Below are 8,137 nucleotides of genomic sequence, written 5' to 3'. Positions count from 1 at the left end.
TCGACCTCAGTACTCGGAACGAGACCGAAAGCGACCTCGGGGCAAGGCCGAAAGCAACCGCTCTCCCCTTGATCTCGGTACCCACCCCGTCGGAGTGGGGAGCCAGACCCCGAGAAACCAGAGAGCGCCGGGCAGGTGGACTCCATCCACGAGTCTCGATGGACGGGCGCCGAAGCCTAGAAACCGTCCCGGAGCTAGATAGCAGCCAACCATGGCGATATTGGAACAGGACGTTTGAGCAGATGGAGGGGGACACGTCTCGCCGCGGCGCCCTGAGTTGGGATTATTCCGAACTTGCTCCGTGGAAAGAGCCAACGGAAGTCCCTGAACAAAGTTGGGAGCAGATACAAGGTCGCACCTATGCGGTAGATACCAGCATCTCGGCCGTGACGGGTATGGCCAAGGGAATTCTAGCCGCGAGGTCGCGAATAGTCCAAGGGGACCCTCCTCCGTGGGGCCCTTTCTCCCCGGTGAGTACAGCGAATGAAGGTTCCCTGAGCGAACAACCGGGGCCAAGTCGAATGCAACAATTAGAAGCTAAGCTGATGGATATGGAAGAAAGTTTGGCTCACGCCATTCATTTAATTTCCTCAATGGGAGCAGGAGAAAGACTGTCTCCTGAAGAGATGGCGATACAGATAGCTACCCTCCAAAGTGTCATCTCCTATCCGATGGAGGAAGTTCAGCAGCGGTCGTCACCTACCGGCGAGGGGGGCACCTATCCTGGCGAATCGGGAGAACAACCCAAGGAACTTCCCACACAGCGGGAAATTCCACCGAGAAGGGATAACCCGGTTGTGCCACCCGGTGAGACTCCCATCGAACCTCCTATCACGGGAGGGGATGTGCCGCCAGACGAGACCCCCGTTGAGAGGCCTACGGAAGGGGAGGAAAAGCCAAGTGATACACCGGTGATACCCCCCCATACTTCTCCTATAACGGTCCGGCCGGACCAAGCGGGAGCACCCGCGGCTCCATCCGGGGAGGGAGCCCCTGGTCAACCGCGCGAAACTGTTCCCGTCGGGCAACCTTCGGGAGACGGTCTACCAGTGCCAAGAGGCCAGCCGATGCTTCCCAGAATAACAACGCCTGGAGGGGCAAGCCCGCGCGGCCTTCCACCCGTTCGACCCTCGCCGCTGCGGCCCCTCTCACCTCGACCGCGGCTCATACCGTTGCAGCAGCCCCAGGACCAGCCCGTCTTACCACCTCCGAATCAACCGGGAAGGCCTGCACCTCTACGGCACCTCCAACCCCCTCCTCCGCGGCCGATCTCCACTCAACCACACCAGCTGCCTCCACCTCGACAGCTGCCGCCAACGCCTCCTGTGTTACCAGCCAGGCCAAGATTGCCGCCACCTACTCGCCCGCCACTACAGCCTCCGGCCCAACCGAGACCACCCCCGGCAGCTCCACCACGGCAACCTCCGCCGGCACCGCCGGTTCAACCGCCGCCAGTACAGCCGCCGCCGTTGCCCCGACCGAGACTCCAGTTACCTCCTCCCGCGCCCCAGGAGCAATTAAGACTGCCGATGGACTTCTACCCAGCGCCTGCTCCGAGACAAGAACTCCCGATGGGCTGGGTGAAGTTGGAAGCCACCTTCGATGGGGATCCCTCCAAACTGGGATTTTTCTTGGTACAAGTGGTACAGTTTTTCAACCGGTGGGGGCACCTTTTTGGCAGTGAGGCTAGCCAAATTGAACATCTTGGATCTCGTTTACAGGGCAAGGCAGCAGATTGGTATGTAGGACTGTACAATGTTGGGGCCCCAGAACTTGATACTCTCCAGGGGTTAGTGGATGCCATCCGAGCACAATATGAAGACCCCTTAGAGGAAACCCGGGCCCGAACAGAATTGCAAGCCATCAAACAAGGCAGCATGTCAGCCAGAGACTATGTCACAAAATTCCGGCAATTAGCAGCCAAGTGCCCCAGGTGTGAGGAGTCCACAAAAATTATTCTGTTCAAACAAGGACTTAATCCGAGACTTTTGGACAGAGCCCTCATGCAAGACAATCCCCCTACGCTGTTAGGTTGGATTCAACTTGTTTGCGAAGTGGAGAATCGCATTTTAGAAGTCCGTTTGGTTGAGCAACAACAACAAACGGGACAAAGAAGACCATTGACCTTACAGAAGGGAGCTCGGGGAGCTGGCTACGCCACCCGTGGAGCGAGAGATGCTAGATGGCAACAAGGGCTGTGTTTGCAATGCGGACAGGCTGGTCACTTTGCAGCACAATGCCCCTACCGGCCTGTGCAAAGACCTCCGCTTCAATTACGGCGTCCAACCCTTGCTCCGTTCCCTATGCTCCAACGCCCGACTCCAGCTCCACGAGCAAACAGAGGCCGCGGCGCTTCCCAAAGGCCAGCCTCAGAGAGAGGGCTGGAAGCGGAAGAAGTTATGGAATACGATCCCGCTTCCCCATCTGCAGAAGTCAATCCAGAAAGTCCCCAGTCGGGAAACGAGATGGATCTGTCGTAAAAGGGCCCAAACGACAGATCCGCCCCAAGCCCGTCCCTGCACGGAACCGGCCACCTGGGTCCATTTTATTCATGCCAGTGACTCTAATCAACCCAGAGAGAAAAATGCACATTCGGGTGCAAGCTCTTATTGACTCGGGCTGCTCAAGAGACATCATAGCCCCAGCTCTAGTCAATGGACTGGTCTTACCAACTCGGGATTTACAAAATCCAGTAATCTTTGAACAAATGGATGGTACCAACATGAATCCGGTCACGACTGAAACCATCCCGGTGATCACAGGCATGGGACAACATTGGGAAAAGAGGTCCTTTGTCATCAGCTCTACTGCCAAGTACCCGTTAATTCTAGGCAGCAAATGGCTATGTGATCACAATCCCTACATAGACTGGGCTCAAGGATGTATTACCTTCAATCATGCCAACTGTAAAAATCACCGTTGGAATCAAAACTGGGGCGAAGACCCAACTTATAAAGAAAAGGCCCTCCTCACCCAAGAAGAAGTCAACCAAATACCAGAACCGTACTGGCCTTTTCTAAATGCTTTCTCGGAGGAGGAAGCTGATACTCTACCCCCGCACCGACGAACGGACTGTGCGGTGGAAATTTTACCCGGAGCCTCACTGCCTAAAGGACGACTCTATCCCATGAGTCTCCATGAACGTGAAGAGCTCCGGAAATTCATCGACACCAACCTCCAACGAGGGTTCATCCGCCCAGCCTCTAGCCCCCACGCCGCTCCAGTTCTCTTCGTGAAAAAGAAGGATGGGGGACTCAGACTGTGCACGGATTTCCGAGGACTGAATGCAGTATCCACCAACAACGCCTATCCTATACCGCTCATCCGAGACCTTCTCAACGTCGTGGCCCAAGGTAAGATCTTTACGAAATTAGATCTAAAAGATGCTTACTTCCACGTTCGTATCAAGGCAGGGGATGAGTGGAAAACCGCGTTTAATACGCCCCTCGGACAATATGAATACTTAGTTATGCCTTTTGGATTGACGGGAGCCCCGTCTGTATTCATGTCCATGATAAACGAAGTTCTACATGAATTTCTGTACAAAGGGGTGGTGGTGTACCTTGATGATGTTTTAATTTATTCTGACACCGAGGAAGAACATGTTCAAATGGTACAAAAGGTCCTAGCCACCTTGATGAAGAATAAACTGCCCATCAAATTGTCCAAATGTGAATTCCATAAAACCGAACTCACTTACCTTGGGTATTGTATCTCCCAAGAGGGGTTGAAAATGGATCCAGCCAAAATACAGGCGATCCAGGATTGGCAAACACCCACCACCCGCAAAGAACTGCAATCCTTCCTGGGTTTTGCCAACTTCTATAGAGACTTCATAGCGAATTTCGCCCAAATCACACTCCCCTTAACAGAATTGCTGAAAACCAAAGATAAAGGGGACCAAGCCAAAAAACCCTCTGCTAAACTACAATGGACCCCCGATTGCCAAACGGCCTTCGAATGCCTTAAAAAGCAATTTGTAACGGAACCCATCCTCTCCCACCCCAACGAACAGTCCCCCTTCATAGTACAGGTCGACGCCAGCGATACGGCGATAGGGGGGGTTTTGCTACAGAAGGGGGAGGATGGGAAATTACGGCCTTGTGCATTCTTGTCTAGAAAGTTCTCGGAGGCAGAAAGGAATTGGAATGTGTGGGAGAAGGAGGCCTTTGCAGTGAAAGCAGCCCTTACTAACTGGAGGCATTGGCTGGAGGGGGCGAGATACCCTTTCGAGGTCTGGACAGATCATAAAAACTTGGAGGCCCTCCGAAGCCCACGCAGACTGAATGCCAAGCAATTGCGGTGGGCGGAATTCTTTTCCAAATTCAACTTCACCCTCAATTATCTCCCGGGCAAAACTAACTTTTTGGCGGACGCCCTGTCGCGCATGCCCCAACATAAGAGCAAACGGGCGGAGACTGTCGACACGGTCTTCTCGCCTAAGCAACTTGGGGGCGTGGTGACTACTCGCAGCCGTGCTAAGCAGCCCCTCCCGGCCGACCAAGAATGGAAATCGAAACTCAAAACTGAAGTGGAGAAGGAGGGGGATAAAGCTCCGCGAAACAAACTAACCCAATCCCCACAGGGGGATTGGCTAGCTGGGAGTAAGTTTTATGTCCCGGACAGCCTTAAGCTGGAAGTCTTGCAGCGCTGTCATGATGCTCCCACTGCTGGACATTATGGGTACCTGAAAACTTTACACCTAGTTCAAAGACAATTCTGGTGGCCGGGCATGCGCAAAGACATTTCCCAATACGTTAGTTCCTGCCCTGTTTGTCTCAGCGCAAAAACCAGAAAAGGGAAACCTCCGGGTCTCCTGCAACCATTGGAAACGCCGAACAGGCCCTGGGAAGTAATCTCCATGGACTTTATCACTGATCTACCTATTTCAAAAGGACATAATTGTATTTTAGTTGTGGTAGATCTGTTCTCCAAACAAGCCCATTTTATCCCCTGTACTGCTATACCCTCCGCTCGAAAACTAGCGGATCTGTTTCTAAAACACATCGTAAAATTACATTCTTTTCCGTCCAAGGTGATTTCGGATCGCGGCGGACAGTTCGTTGCCAACTTCTGGCGGGAGCTTTTGAAAATGTTGAATATTGAACAAGGTATCAGTTCAAGCCACCACCCACAAACCGACGGGCAATCCGAAAAAACAAACCAAATATTAGAGCAGTTCCTTCGTTGCTACATCAATTTTCAACAAGATAACTGGGTGGACCTTCTCCCTCTAGCCGAATTCTCCTATAACAACAGTGTACACGCTTCAACGGGAGAAGCCCCCTTCAAAATTGTATATGGGACTCACTTCAATCCCTTCCCATTGGACGCACCCCCTCTCCATTCCTCTAAATTGCCAGATGTATCCTCATGGTGGGGGGAGGCGGTGCAGCAATGGACTATCATTAAGAGACACCTTGAAAAAGCCAAACTGGATTACAAAAAGTACGCAGATCGCCATCGTGTGGCCGAATGGGAATTACAACCAGGAGACCATGTGTATATTTCCACAAAAAACCTAAAGCTAGCTCAGACAAGCCGCAAACTCGCTCTGAAATTCTTAGGACCTTTTCCTGTGCGCAAGGTAATAAATAAAGTGACTGTTGCTGTAACATTGCCCAAGAACCTTCGCCATGTGCATGATACGTTCCATGTCAGCCTTTTGAAGAAAGCTCCCACCGACAACAAATGGCATATCAAAGCTCCACCCATTCCAACTTTAATTGACGACCAAATACACTATGAGGTACAACAAATTTTGGACTCTAAAATCAAGAGAAATCAGCTTTTTTACCTCATTAGATGGAAGGACTTTGATTCTGGTTACGATGAATGGGTGAACTCTGCACATGTTCATGCTCCTAGATTAACCAAAGCTTTTCATACTCGCTACCCATATAAACCAGGGGGGGATCTATTTTAAGGGGGGCAGAAATGTCAGGTCCAGTATATATCTTAACTATACTGACTCCATTTTCTAATGCTTTTAGTGTTTAAGTGTTTTCTCCTCAGGTGCACCAGTTCCCAGGCAGCATTCCCACCAGAGGAGACTGTTTTGTCTAACACCATTCCACCAAGCATTGGCCTTGAAGGAGAGCAGCTTCCCAGGACTGAAAGATGTTGTTTTGAGAACTGTGGGGGGAGGCTGTTCCAGATGGGTATTGTTACTCTGTATCCTATGCTTGCTCTTCATTGGTAACAATGATCATGTACCATCCTGAGTCTCCTATTCAGGACAGTGGACTATAATGGACCTTTTCTGCAATAAAGCTTCCTTTGCCAGACATTGGACTTATTCTTGCTTCTAAAGGGAATCTTGCAGAGAGTGCCTTATCTAGCCACAGGAGGCGTTGGCGGCAGCTGTCGAGGTGGAGGCAGCTGGTGTGGTTGAGTGGAGATCGGCCGCGGAGGAGGGGGTTGGAGGTGCCGTAGAGGTGCAGGCCTTCCCGGTTGATTCGGAGGTGGTAAGACGGGCTGGTCCTGGGGCTGCTGCAACGGTATGAGCCGCGGTCGAGGTGAGAGGGGCCGCAGCGGCGAGGGTCGAACGGGTGGAAGGCCGCGCGGGCTTGCCCCTCCAGGCGTTGTTATTCTGGGAAGCATCGGCTGGCCTCTTGGCGCTGGTAGACCGTCTCCCGAAGGTTGCCCGACGGGAACAGTTTCGCGCGGTTGACCAGGGGCTCCCTCCCCGGATGGAGCCGCGGGTGCTCCCGCTTGGTCCGGCCGGACCGTTATAGGAGAAGTATGGGGGGGTATCACCGGTGTATCACTTGGCTTTTCCTCCCCTTCCGTAGGCCTCTCAACGGGGGTCTCGTCTGGCGGCACATCCCCTCCCGTGATAGGAGGTTCGATGGGAGTCTCACCGGGTGGCACAACCGGGTTATCCCTTCTCGGTGGAATTTCCCGCTGTGTGGGAAGTTCCTTGGGTTGTTCTCCCGATTCGCCAGGATAGGTGCCCCCCTCGCCGGTAGGTGACGACCGCTGCTGAACTTCCTCCATCGGATAGGAGATGACACTTTGGAGGGTAGCTATCTGTATCGCCATCTCTTCAGGAGACAGTCTTTCTCCTGCTCCCATTGAGGAAATTAAATGAATGGCGTGAGCCAAACTTTCTTCCATATCCATCAGCTTAGCTTCTAATTGTTGCATTCGACTTGGCCCCGGTTGTTCGCTCAGGGAACCTTCATTCGCTGTACTCACCGGGGAGAAAGGGCCCCACGGAGGAGGGTCCCCTTGGACTATTCGCGACCTCGCGGCTAGAATTCCCTTGGCCATACCCGTCACGGCCGAGATGCTGGTATCTACCGCATAGGTGCGACCTTGTATCTGCTCCCAACTTTGTTCAGGGACTTCCGTTGGCTCTTTCCACGGAGCAAGTTCGGAATAATCCCAACTCAGGGCGCCGCGGCGAGACGTGTCCCCCTCCATCTGCTCAAACGTCCTGTTCCAATATCGCCATGGTTGGCTGCTATCTAGCTCCGGGACGGTTTCTAGGCTTCGGCGCCCGTCCATCGAGACTCGTGGATGGAGTCCACCTGCCCGGCGCTCTCTGGTTTCTCGGGGTCTGGCTCCCCACGAGCACCCCATTGGAAGGGCCCTATCCATATAATACTTGCCCTCAAATGAGAACCCAAGAAGCTCAAAATCTTCTGGATGAACCGGAAGCAGGCGAAAAGCCGATTTAATATCACACTTTGCCAATTCTGCACCTACCCCACACCGGCAGACCACCTTGACCGCCTTGACAAAAGATATATAATGCACCGAACAAAGATACTCAGGAATAGAATCATTCACTGAGCCCCCTCTTGTGAAGGATATATGGTGACTAAGGCAAAATTCACCTGCCGTCTTTTTGAGTACCACCCCTAGCGGGGAAACACTTAGGCAAGGAAAAGGAGGGGAGTCAAATGGCCCAAGAACGTGCCCTTTAACACATTTTTTTGCAATCTTGGCACATACCACGTCTTCCATGCCAGCCACAGACTGAAAGTTGGCTGCCATGAAAGGCGTCCGTTCACCCTGTAAGGGGATGCAAAAACCCAACTGAAAATCCAAAATCAAATACTCAGCATCCTGGCGCCGAGGGTAAAGTCACAACAAGTGATCAAGTACTCTCAGCTTTACTGGGCTGGGG

Source organism: Eublepharis macularius, chromosome 7 (assembly GCF_028583425.1).
Source record: "Eublepharis macularius isolate TG4126 chromosome 7, MPM_Emac_v1.0, whole genome shotgun sequence".
Classification (NCBI taxonomy): domain Eukaryota; kingdom Metazoa; phylum Chordata; class Lepidosauria; order Squamata; family Eublepharidae; genus Eublepharis; species Eublepharis macularius.
Note: the sequence above shows the minus strand (reverse complement) of the source record.